This window comes from Podarcis tiliguerta (genome assembly GCF_965153285.1).
Source record: "Podarcis tiliguerta genome assembly, chromosome: 4".
In the NCBI taxonomy this organism is placed as follows: Eukaryota; Metazoa; Chordata; class Lepidosauria; order Squamata; family Lacertidae; genus Podarcis; species Podarcis tiliguerta.
The window spans coordinates 5,186,230-5,199,628 of NC_139537.1; the positions used below are offsets into that span (position 1 = coordinate 5,186,230).

Sequence of the window (13,399 nt, forward strand, 5' to 3'; positions counted from 1 at the left end):
ATTCTCCTGTTATCCTATAGGGGGTTACAGCAATGGGCTCGGCATCCCCAGTGTCGATATGATGTACAACTCCCTTAGCTCTACCTGGAGTATTACTGAAAATTTCTTTATAATCTTGTAGGATCTGTTTAACCTCCACCTGCTGATTAAGGGTTAATGTAGGAGCTATCTTAATTTCTCGTAGATTGCACAATTGCTCCCCTCTCCCTTCCCAGCATGTTCTATCGGCTTCGTCTGGATCTTCACGTATTGCATACACTGTCCAGCCTTCTGGTCTAAGATAAGGCTTTAACATGTTCACACGAACCACCTGACGCCCTTCTTCCCCTTGTTGGATTACGTAATTTACATCACTCATTTTGGACACGATTTTGTATGGTTCCTTCCATGCTAGTTGCATTTTATTTCCTTTGGTTAGTCTCAATAGCAACACTTCACTATTGGGTTCAAAAGTTCTTACTCTGGCCTTTTTGTCATACCAGGTTTTCTGCTTTGTTTGGGCTGCCTCAAAACAATTAATTAAATCAGCATCCTCTTTCTGTTCTTGGGCAAAACTAGGTTTTTGGTTTTTTGTAAAAGGAACCAGCAGGGCTTCATTTCTCCCCTCAGAGATCTGTTCCTCAGCTCTGTCTCCTTTGGCAACAGTAGCATTCCCCTCAGCATCGGGTGACTGTTGACCCCCCTTGGAGTGAGTAACTACAAAAGAACTCTGTTCATGCTCTAAGAGATCCCATCCGATCAGCACAGCGGTGGGAATCTCCTCAGAAATAGCAACCTGCCACTGTCCTGACCAATCCTGGAACTTAACACGGATCTCTGCAACGGGTAATACCTCAGGCTGCTTTGAAATTTAATCGCATAACCTTCCTTGGAATTATTTTGGTGGGACAGATTATCTCTGGGTGGACGATAGTGACTTGCAAGCCTGTATCTTTTAACCCTAGAAATCTCCTCCCTTCAATCCAAATAATTTCCCCAGCCTTTTTTTAAAAAAAAGATTGTCTTGTTTAATGGCATAGCAATGTGCCACTTTAGCCTCCACCACTTCAGCAGGCTTCGGCCTATCCTGACTAGCTTGGCTCTCCTCAGCTGCTTTGATACAATATGTTTTTTTTGGAGGGCTAATATTGACAGGCTTTTCCCCTCCAGCTCTACGATTAAAATTTTTGTGGCCAAATTTTTCACATCCCCAGCATTTCGGTTCTTTGGGATTTGTATAATTTGTTTTCCACCCTTTCTCCTCAGTGAGACTGGTGTTTGCTTGGGCCTTGTCATTTTGCCCTTTTGACAATGGCTTATTTCCCTTGTCTGTCTCTGAAAATGGGTTTCCCTTTGCCTGTTGGAATCTATTTCTGGTAGTCCCCCACACTTTCCCGCCAAAACTTGGTTCATCAAACCTATGGTCCCTTATTTCATTTATTCGGTCACCTAAGTTAGCAGCTTCTTGAAGTGATTGAGGGTGTCTTTCCTTTATAAGATATTTTAATTGGCCGTTTATCATTTCATAAAATTGTTCCAGAGCAAACACTTCTCTGATTTTTGGAACGGAGTCTGCCCTCTCCTGTTCTAAGCATTTTGTGAGGTAGTTTGAGATTTTAGCCCCAAACTGAGCGTATGTCTCCTCCTTCACTTTAGTCACACTTCCAAATTTCTTTCTCAGTTGCTCTGGGGTAATCCCAAATCTGGTATATATTAGTTGCTTAAACATATCAACATTTTTGGATTGGTCCTCAGTCATTTGGGCATAGATTTCAGGTAATGAACCACTTATTTTGGCTCTAAGTATCTTCATCTTATCTTCATCTTTCACTTGAAAATCTTGACAAGCTCTTTCAAATGATATAATAAAAGCCTCAGGGCTTAAACACAGGAAAACGCTTTAAATCTATCTTCACTTGAGTTTGACTAATGCTGTTATTACTATTATTTTGATTTTCCATAGCTGCTAATTCCAGTTTCCTCATCTCCAGCTGAAATTGCATTCTTTCACTCTCACTTTCCCTCTCCTGCTCAGCTCTCATTCTTTCGCTCTCCTGCTCAGCCCTAATTCTTTTGCTCTCACTTTCAGCTTTAATTCTTTCTATTTCTTGTACAGATCTAATCTGTTCTAATTCCAATTTATATTCTTGTTCTAACTTCCACTTTACAAAGTCTTCAGAGAATTTTGGACCTCCTGCCTCAGGTTGAATGTTAGTTACATTCTCTAAACACTGCTCTCCCCTCTGAGGATTTCCATTCTCCTCTCCTTCAGAACTTTCATAAGTTGTTTCCCTCACAGGGTTTCTTATCTTTTTGGGTGGCATAAAGCGTGAGTGAGAATTGCCAGTAAATTATCAAAATAAGAGAAATTTCCTCTCAGTACCATTCCCTCTGGCTAGGCTTCTCTCAAGACTCTGGTCCCAAAGTTCTGCTATGGGTTTTCTCTCTAACCCTTCAAGCTTACTTCCTCTGACCACGAGCCTAAACCCTCTGCCAGAACAGATTTTGAGCTCTCTTTTTCCTTGTTATTTTGGCTTTGCGGCTTACCTTGGGTATTTTACAACTACACACTCAGGCTAGGTAATCACTTCACAGATTTACCCTTCCCCCTCCAGGAGTATTGTTTTCCCCAACACAGCCGTATCTATCTGATCCCGCCTCAAACATATTGATTTGGATCCCACTGCTGCTGTCGCTTTTTTGGTGACTAGGCGCAACAATCTAAATATCCCACCACAGGGTACTGAATGGATCTCACAGGTGTATTGATGTTATCCCACCGCTGCCGACACTTTTGTGGCGTTCACACAGGGTCACCGGATGTTTGATGGTCTATTGATCCCTGTGCCACCACTGTGATCGCTTCCCCGCTGCCACCAACCCGTTTCTCTTGGGTACACACTGCATCTAGACAGTTGTTAACATTAAACCAAATAAACAAGTTTATTTTATAAGCATTAACAAGTTTATGGTTTCAGATAATTTTTCTTGTCAGTTTCTTAACCTTAGTTTCATTACCGGCCTATACCTTCCTAATACCTTCTAACTGATTATCCCAGCTGTTTAACTGACTCCTCTTAACAGATTCTCTCACTCTCGCGCATCAAACTAGCCCAACCCACAGACTTATCCTCCCTCTCCCTTCTCTAACACCAGACCCACTTCTTAACAACTCCTATTGGTTAATCATGTTACACTTAGTTAACCCTTTGCTTATGACCCAGTATGATGTCATACACCTAGGAGGGCAAATGCCACAGGCCTCCTTAAATATTTTATGGGGAGGAGATGCCTAGGTCTTTAAAAATTGGCGCATATTCCTACACCCACAGGTCTCAGGATGGTTACAACATAAAAACACAAAACACCACATGTTCAAAAGGCATTAGATGTCAATCAGCCAAACGCCAGGTAATAAAGGTGTGGATTTCTTAGCTCCTAAAGCTGTAAAATGATTTTCCCGACCTTTGTATGGATTCTTTTATGGGAAGTGAGATGAGAGTTCTTCCTGAAGCTCTTTCCACATTCCACACACTGATAGGATTTCTCCCCTGTATGAATTCTTTGATGGGAAGTGAGAGAGGAGCTATGAGTGAAGCTCTTTCCACATTCCACACACTGATAGGGTTTCTCCCCTGTATGAATTATGTGATGAGAAGTGAGACTATTGCTGTGACTAAAGCTCTTTCCGCATTCCATGCACTGATAGGGTTTCTCCCCTGTATGAATTCTTTGATGAGAAGTGAGACTATTGCTGTGACTAAAGCTCTTTCCGCATTCCATGCACTGATAGGGTTTCTCCCCTGTATGAATTCTTTGATGAGAAGTGAGAATGTACTTCTTCCTGAAGCTCTTTCCACATTCCACGCACTGATAGGGTTTCTCCCCTGTATGAATTCTTTGATGGGAAGTGAGATGGTAGTTCTTCCTGAAGCTCTTTCCACATTCCACACACTGATAGGGTTTCTCCCCTGTATGAATTCGCTTATGGGAAGTGAGATCGGAGCTCTGACTGAAGCTCTTTCCACATTCTACACACTGATAAGGTTTCTCCCCTGTATGAATTTTTTGATGGGAATTGAGATGGGAGCTCTTCATGAAGCTCTTTCCACATTCCACACACTGATAGGGTTTCTCCCCTGTATGAATTCTTTGATGGCAAGTGAGATCGCAGCTCTTCCTGAAGCTCTTTCCACATTCCACACACTGATAGGGTTTTTCCCCTGTATGAATTCTTTGATGGGAAGTGAGATGGGAGCTCTGACTGAACCATTTTCCACATTCCACACACTGATAGGGTTTCTCCCCTGTATGAATTCTTTGATGGGAAGTGAGATAGGAGCTATCAGTGAAGCTCTTTCCACATTCGACACACTGATAGGGTTTCTCCCCTGTGTGAATTCTTTGATGGGAAGTGAGATCAGAGCTCTTCCTGAAACTCTTTCCACATTCCACACACTGATATGGTTTCTTTCCAATGAGATTTTGTTGATGGGAAGTGGAATGGGAGCTCTGACTGCAGCTTTCTCCACACTCCAAATTTTTACGTGGCTTCTCCTCTCTGGGGATTTTATCGTGGTCACCTTTGTTCTCGATTTCCAATTCATCACAATCTGCAATGCAGACAAAAAGGGATTAGAGCCTCAGGAACAAATGGAGAAGAACTGAAGGAAGTTGGGGGGGTGTTCATTACCTGTGTTGTTTGTCATTAACCAACATATTTATTATGATATTCTGATGTGTTATTGAATGTTGCTTTGTTTGATTTACAGTAGTGGTCAAAATTGCGGAAGCCTTTTGTAGAAAAATGTATTTCAGAGAATTGATTACTCAAAACTCTGCTTCTTTTGGAGTCACTGTACATGTACAGGGTACATGATTCAGCAATCTATTATACCATTTGAAGTGTTGCATCACCTGACTAAATTACCATTTGAATAAAGCCATGATTGGCTTTCCCCTTCATGGATCACTGCCTTGCCGTGGCGAAGGGGCTTGAAGAACTCAGAGAAGCTATGAACTATGCCGAGCAGGGCACCCAAGATGAACAGGTCATAGTGGAGAGTTTTGACCAAACGTGATCCACCTGGAGCAGATATCGGCAAGCCACTCCAGTATCCCTGCCAAGAAAACTCCATGGACAAAGACAACAGGCATATAAAAGTTATGACGCTGGAAGATGAGCCCCTCAGGTCGGAAGGCGTCCAACATGCTACTGGGAAAGAGCGGAGGACAAGTACAAGTAGATCCAGAGCTGATGAAGCGGCTGGGCCAAAGCCAAAAGGACGCTCAGCTGCGGATATGCATGGAAGTGAAAGGAAAGTCCAATGCTGTAAAGAAAAATATTGCATAGGAACCTGGAATGTAAGAACCATGAACCTGGGTAAGTTGGATGTGGTCAAAAATGAGATGGCAAGAATAAATATTGACATTCTGGGCATCAGTGAACTAAAATGGACGGGAATGGGTGAATTCAGTTTGGATGACCATCATATCTACTACTGTGGGCAAGAAACCCGCAAAAGAAATGGAGTGGCCCTCATAGTCAACAAAAGAGTGGTGAAAGCTGTACTGGGATGCAATCTCAAAAATGATAGAATGATCTCGATACGAATCCAAGGCAGACCTTTTAACATCACAATAATCCAAGTTTAAGCACCAACTACTGGTGCTGTAGAAACTGAAACTGACCAATTCTATGAAGACTTACAAGACCTTATAGAAGTGACACCAAAGAAGGATGTTCTTCTCATTATAGGGGATTGGAATGCTAAAGTAGGGAATCAAGAGATAAAAGGAACAACTGGCAAATTTGGTCTTGGAATTCAAAACGAAGCAGGGCAAAGGCTAATAGAGTTCTGTCAAGAGAACAAGCTGGTCATCACAAACACTCTTTTCCAACAACACAAGAGACGACTCTACACATGGACATCACCAGACGGGCAGCATTGAAATCAGATTGATTATATTCTCTGCAGCCAAAGATGGAGAAGCTCTATACAGTCAGCAAAAACAAGACCTGGAGCTGACTGTGGCTCAGATCATCAGCTTCTTATAGCAAAATTCAAGCTTAAACTGAAGAAAGTAGGAAAAACCACTGGGCCGGTAAGATACAATCTAAGTCAAATCCCTTATGAATACACAGTGGAAGTGAGGAACAGGTTTAAGGATTTAGATTTGCTGGACAGAGTGCCTGAAGAACTATGGATGCAGGCTCGTAACATTATACAGGAGGCAGCAACTAAAACCATCCCAATGAAAAGGAAATGCAAGAAAGCAAAGTGGCTGTCCAATGAGGCCTTACAAATAGCGGGGGAGAGAAGGCAAGCAAAATGTGAGAGAGATAGTGAAAGATACAGGAAATTGAATGCAGATTTCCAAAAAATAGCAAGGGGAGACAAGAAGGCCTTCTTAAAGGAGCAATGCAAAGAAATAGAGGAAAACAACAGAATGGGAAGAACCAGAGATCTGTTCAAGAAAATTGGAGATATGAAAGGAACATTTCGTTCAAAGATTACCATAATAAAGGACAAAAGTGGTAAGGACCTAACAGAAGCAGAAGACATCAAGAAGAGGTAGCAAGAATACACAGAGGAACTATACCAGAAAGAAATGGATGTCTCGTATACCCCAGGTAGTGTGGTTGCTGACCTTGAGCCAGACATCCTGGAGAGTGAAGTCAAATGGGCCTTAGAAAGCACTGCAAATAACAAGGCCAGTGGAAGTGATGATATTCCAGATGAACTATTTAAAATTTTAAAAGATGATACTGTTAAGGTGCTACACTCAATATGCCAGCAAATTTGGAAAACTCAGCAGTGGCCAGAGGATTGGAGAAGATCAGTCTACATCCCAATCCCAAAGAAGGGCACTGCCAAAGAATGCTCCAACTACTGCACAATTGCACTCATTTCACACGCTAGCAAGGTTATGCTTAAAATCCTAGAAGGCAGGCTTAAGCAGTATGTGGACCGAGAACTCCCAGAAGTGCAAGCTGGATTTAGAAGGGGCAGAGGAACCCGAGACCAAATTGCAAACATGCGCTGGATTATGGAGAAAGCTAGAGAGTTCCAGAAAGACATCTACTTCTGCTTCATTGACTATGCAAAAGCCTTTGCCTGTGTCGGCCACAGCAAACTATGGCAAGTTCTTAAAGAAATGGGAGTGCCTGATCACCTCATCTGTCTCCTGAGAAATCTCTATGTGGGACAAGAAGCTACAGTTAGAACTGGATATGGAACAACTGATTGGTTCAAAATTGGGAAAGGAGTACGACAAGGCTGTATACTGTCTCCCTGCTTATTTAACTTATATGCAGAATTCATCATGCGAAAGGCTGGGCTGGATGAATCCCTAGCCGGAATTAAGATTGCTGGAAGAAATATCAACAACCTCAGATATGCAGATGACACAACCTTGATGGCAGAAAGTGAGGAGGAATTAAAGAACCTTTTAATGAGGATGAAAGAGGAGAGCGCAAAATATGGTCTGAAGCTCAACATCAAAAAAATGAAGATCATGGCCACTGGGCCCATCACCACCTGGCAAATAGAAAGGGAAGAAATGGAGGCAGTGAGAGATTTTACTTCCTTGGGCTCCATGATCACTGCAGATGGTGATAGCAGTCACAAAATTTAAAGATGCCTGCTTCTTGGGAGAAAAGCAATGACAAACCTAGACAGCATCTTAAAAAGTAGAGACATCACCTTGACAACAAAGGTCCGTATAGTTAAAGCTATGGTTTTCCCAGTAGTGATGTATGGAAGTGAAAGCTGGACCATAAAGAAGGCTGATCGCCGAAGAATGGATGCTTTTGAATTATGGTGCTGGAGGAGACTCTGGAGAGTCCCATGGACTGCAAGAAGATCAAACCTATCCAATCTTAAGGAAATCAGCCCTGAGTGTTCACTGGAAGGACAGATCGTGAAGCTGAGGCTCCAATACTTTGGCCACCTGATGAGAAGAGAAGACTCCCTGGAAAAGACCCTGATGTTGAGAAAGATTGAGGGCACAAGGAGAAGGGGACGACAGAGGACAAGATGGTTGGATAGTGTTCTCGAAGCTACCAGCATGAGTTTTACCAAACTGCGGGAGACAGTGGAAGACAGGAGTGCCTGGCGTGCTCTGGTCCCTGGAGTAACGAAGAATCGGACACGACTAAGCGATTAAACAACAACGACATTACTCTACAGAAAATTGGTGTTATGAGCCATCAAACCTCAGAAATACACTTTCCACAAAAGGTTTCCACAATTTTGGCCACCAGTATAAGTTGCTAATTTTAAGTTAATGTTCTTTTTATATTGCATCAGAATATTATTATTCATGTTTCATGTTCATATATGTGTTGGAAGCCGCCCAGAGTGGCTGGGGCAACCCAGCCAGATGGGTAGGGTAGAAATAAAAATGTCAGCTTTGTTCTGGAGCTGACAGAGGCTGGAATGTATGAAAGCAGGCAAAGAGAGATAAGGAAACTGGAATGTGAGCGGGAGGAGGGGCAGCCGAGTGGCAGAGCTTCAGAGAACAGAGAGCAGGCAGCAGATAGCAAAGATCCACAAAATACCAATCTTAGCTCAGAGACAGAAGGGGAGAGGCCAGGAATAGCTAGCCCAAAATCTCGAAGGCGCGAAAAGGTCAGTGAGAGGAGGGGAAAGAGCAGAAGCGAAAGGGTTTTTTCCCCTCTTGGAAGAAGAGAAAGGGGCGGAGTTTAGACTTGGCAACTGCAAACTTGAAGTCAGACACGGAGTGAAAGAGCTCCGGAGTGATTTATGTGTTTGAGCAATAAACCTGAGATAATTACTGCCGGTGTCTCGCTTCTGTGGGAGAGCCAAGCCATTACAAAAAATTATTAATATTACTACAGTGGTACCTGTTCTGGAAAAAATTAAGTTTGTAAACCGAGGTACCACTGTATCATCCTCATCCTCATCACTGCTACTACTACCTGAGATTCCATAAGCCTAGCTCTTCTCTGGGATGGATTTTGTTTGGCCCAGTCATGGCATCCCCTCCATCTCCAATGTCAGTCCTTGTTATGGCTTGGTCTCTCCCACAAACGTGAGACGACTCTGTTAATAATTTCAGATTTATTGCTAAAACAACAAACCTGGACGGAGCTCCTCTACTCATCGTCCTCCCCACAAGATGGAGTTGCCCGGACTGAGCTCCTCCCCCTTCCCCAGCACGGAAGCCCCCACCTTCTCTTCCAGTATCTTTTTGGCAGAGAATGCTTCCTGCATTCCAGCGTCTGACTCACTCCTGTAGCTCTCACACAGCTGTCTGTCACTCTGTCTCCCTTTTTCTTCTCCCCTTTCTTCAGAGCTCAGATTACAGTTCCTCTCCCCCTCCTCTCTGCCTTCCGCTGCTAACTCTCCTCTCCCCAGGCCTGCTTCTTCTCTGGCTGGCAGCACCTGAGCTTCGCTGCCAGTTGTCTCTTTGGTCAACCCAAGACTGACAGGAGCAATAACAAAAACCTGAAGCTACTTAGCTTTCCTAACAATTCTGAAGCTGACATTGAAGATGGCTTGGGAAGTTCAGACCAGCCCAATCTGGTGGGATGCGTCCAAGGGAAACGGGGGCATTTGGCAGGCCCCCAGCTGGCTCCAGCCCACCGGCCGGTAACTGGGCAAACTCCAGTCCTCGAAACAGCATCAAACAGCGAGCCGCAGCTTCAGAACTCTTCAGAAGCTGGATCACCCTCTAATCAGCAGAGTAATTAACTCTTTGCGACCGAAGGGTAGCAGGGGAGGAAACCCAGAATTAAATACAAATTACTTACGGATTCCAAAGAAAGAGGGGGATTCTCTGTGTCAGACTTTAAAATCTATTTCGAAGCTGCCGCACTTTGTTGGATTAAAGAATGGATGAAATTAGAAGATACAGATTTACTAGATTTGGAGGGATTTGATAATGTGTTTGGTTGGCAAACACATTGGTTGGCATGCATATTTGTGGTATGATAAAGTAAAAGCCCATAAAGCATTTAAAAATCATATAATTCGGAAATCGTTGTATAATGTTTGGATAAAATACAAAGACCTTTTAGAAAGAAAGACGCCCAGATGGCTTTCACGAATGGAGGCAAAAGCCCAGAAAAAATTAAACATGGATACCAAATGGTTGAGATATTATGATTTATTAATAGAGGAAGAGGAAGGTTATAAATTAGGACCATTTGAGCAAATTAAAGATAAGCAAAATTGGCTACATTACCACCAGATTAACGAATTGTATAAACTGGATAAGAAAAATGGTTTTGCCTTGGAAAAATCTAAGTTGGAGATGGAGTTGTTAGATACTGAAGGTAAAAACTTATCTAAAATGTACAAGCTTTTGCTGGAGTGGCATACGAAAGATGAACAAGTTAAATCGGTGATGATAGATTGGGCAAGAGATTTAGGACATAACATAATGTTTGAGGACTGGGAAAGATTGTGGAAGAAAGGGGTTAAGTTACTTTGTTAAAGGAAAATATTATGAAAATGATGTATAGATGGTATTTGACTCCTGTAAAATTAGCAAAGATGTATCATAATTGTGATAATACATGTTGGAAATGTAAAGAAAAGGAAGGAACATTCTTTCATATGTGGTGGACCTGCTCCAAGGTGAAAGACTTCTGGGAAAAGATTTATAATGAATTGAAAAAAATGTTGAAATATACATTTATAAAGAAACCAGAGGCCTTTCTTCTTGGAACAACAGTTTCGGAATTGCCCAAGAAAGATGTTAATCTGTTTTTGTATGCCACAACTGCGGCTCGTATTTTGTTAGCTAAAAAGTGGAAAACTCAAGAATTACCAACAGTAGAAGAATGGCAGATGAAGATGATGGATTTTATGGAGCTAGCCGATCTAACCGGAAGAGTCCGCGACCAGAAGGAGGAGGAACACCACGAAGAATGGAAGAAATTTAATGATTATTTAGCTAAAATTGTTAAGCTAAAATAACTGGAAATAGCGTCCAGATACTTAATGGGCTTAGGATTGTATTTATGTTAACTGATAAAATAATATGTTTAATACAAGAAGGAGAAGATTTAAAGATGTTAATGTTTAATTTAAAGGGTATTAAAATTGGGATTTAGAAAACCGTTATAAGGATTTGCAATGAACTAAGGGGAAACGAGGAAGTCATTTTACAAAGTAAATAACTGTTATTTTCAATAAGGTTATGATTTATGTTTGTTATGTTTTGTTTGTTTTATGTTTTTGTTTGTTGTTGATATTGTAAAAACTAATAAAAAATTTGGGGGGGGGGGAAGAAGGGTGGACAGAGGCATATGTAAAGCATATTTACAAGCAGTATATTCAGCATAGGTCAAGACAAAGAAAAACATGTCTGCTCTCCTTCATGTCTAAGAGCAGGAAGCATGAGGCAAAAGCTATACACAAATGGAAGTTCCCAGGAAGCTGTGCTGGAATGTAAACAGAAATGTGACATACAATAGCTCCACACATCAGTTTAGGTGGAAAGGAACATCAATATCCTAACAAAATCATGGTAGAAAAATGAATAATTTGAGGAAGATTGTTCAAAGAAAAAACGGTAATTTACTCTTTATTGTGGGGGTGTTAGGTTCCCAGGTGTTAAAGGGGGTGCTGTTGAGCTCTGTGGAAATATATGAGGTTGGTCACATTGAGGTATTTTTTGAATTTCCAGGCAGATATGACGATCCCACAGGGAGCCTTACCAAGAGAGGCCACGATCCCACGATTCTCCTCCATGACGTCCTTATGCAGAGCTCTCTGCTCAGGATCCAGCAACACCCACTCCTCGTCCGTAAAACGAACAGCAACATCTTCAAAGCACACTGGACCCTAAAAGAAAAAGGGAAATGTCCTCCTCTGAGACAGCAGAAGAAGAAGAGTTTGGATTTGATATCCCGCCTTTCACTCCCTTTAAGGAGTCTCAAAGCGGCTAACATTCTCCTTTCCCTTCCTCCCCCACAACAAACACTCTGTGGGGTGAGTGGGGCTGAGAGACTTCAAAAAAGTATGACTGGCCCAGGGTCACCCAGCAGCTGCACGTGGAGGAGCGGAGACGCGAACCCGGTTCCCCAGATTAGGAGTCCACCGCTCTTAACCACTACACCACACTGGCTCTCAGAAATATGCAGCAGAAATATGATCTGCAACACAATGCTCTGTTGTGTTCTTCCTGTTAATTATGGTGTTGTTTCAATAGGATTGCTTTGCTGCACATTATAAATATGGATGCTTATTTTATTCTGTGTTTTAATTACGGGTGTTCATCTTTGTGCAAATAGGTGGTACTCCACACTGTTTTTCAGGTCATTCTGCCTACGCAAGCATTCCAGTTTGCCTGTTGGAAGGATCCACTTTCTCCTCTCCTCGTGAGCTGTTCTGGGGAGTTCCCTCCCAATGCCCTAGAGCCAAATTCCAGGGGTTCATGGGGGCATGGAGAGGGGGAGGAATGTGGAGCAAGCCCCATTTTGCAGTAGATGGGGCTGGTTAGGTGAATCCAAGCCACTATTTGTTCTCATGTGTCCACCCCTTAGAAACCAATTTTAGCATTCAGTGATCAATCTAGAAATAAAATAAGCCTATTTTGAACGGCAATCTGTCTTGGATTATCTAGCAGAGATTTCTGCAATGCACGGGAATCCTGGCTCTGGGAGACAAGCAGGGAGGGTGGCTTCTGGCAAAAGGAGAGGGAGCCACCTGTGGCTCTTCCTTCTCCTGACTCACCTCTGCCTCTCGACCTCCCTCCTCCCACTCGCTTCCTTCCTCTTCTGCCTCTGATTCTGCACTGCATTCTGCCACAGAGTCTCCCAGCTCACTAAGCCCTGTTCGCCCTTCAGTTTCTGACACCTCCTCTTCCCAGGCTTCTCCCTCTCCCCCCTCTGACCACCCATCCTTCTTCTACCTCTACTTCTTGGGCTCTGAGCCGTCTTCCCTTCCTGGTGCCCAGCTTTATCCTCCCACCATTCCTCTGGGCCCAACCAGTCCATGACATTGCTCCACCCCTCAGCCTCTGACCCAAAGGCAGCTTCCCCTGACCTGATCTGGTTCCACAGCCGCTGCTTCCCTTCTGCCCCCATAAAAAAAAGGATCAGGAGGTCTTGCCGGCATCCTTCTGTCACCTGCAAGAGACAAAAGGTAAACAGGATGCCAGGAGTGCCTGCTTCACTCACAGGTGAAACAGGGCATCTCTAACTGCAGATGGGCCTTTGAGAAAGCCTTTCCTGCTGAGAGCATTTGGACGTTTGTGCCCATTTCATATGTTTGTGGTGCAAAAATACATCTCCCCTCCTCTGGACCCTTGTTCCCAACTGTCTCCCCTCAAAGCAAGAAGAAAAAACCCTCAGATGAGTTGGAAAACCAACAGAATGAGACCAAAAGGAGAAGACCACCTTCCTCCTTACCCAGTGGCCTCTCTCTGGTGTCCAACGGAGGCC

The 13,399-nt window shown here is 43.1% G+C and overlaps 2 protein-coding genes across 3 annotated transcripts in view; one reads left to right on the top strand and one right to left on the bottom strand.

Annotated features, from left to right (window-relative positions):
• LOC310676834 (tigger transposable element-derived protein 1-like) overlaps positions 1 to 13,399 on the top strand; it is a gene marked incomplete at its 3' end in the record, with an annotated part of 1,439,559 nt that overhangs the window by 805,227 nt on the left and 620,933 nt on the right. The gene's annotated exons all lie outside the window — the stretch shown is intronic.
• The window catches only part of LOC310675514 (uncharacterized protein), a 59,434-nt gene continuing 50,143 nt past the window's right edge, over positions 4,109 to 13,399 (bottom strand). For both annotated transcript variants that reach the window (XM_083436270.1, XM_083436271.1), the window contains exon 8: positions 4,109 to 4,321. The gene's annotated coding sequence lies outside the window, so the exon portion shown is untranslated. The remainder of the gene's footprint in view (positions 4,322 to 13,399) is intronic.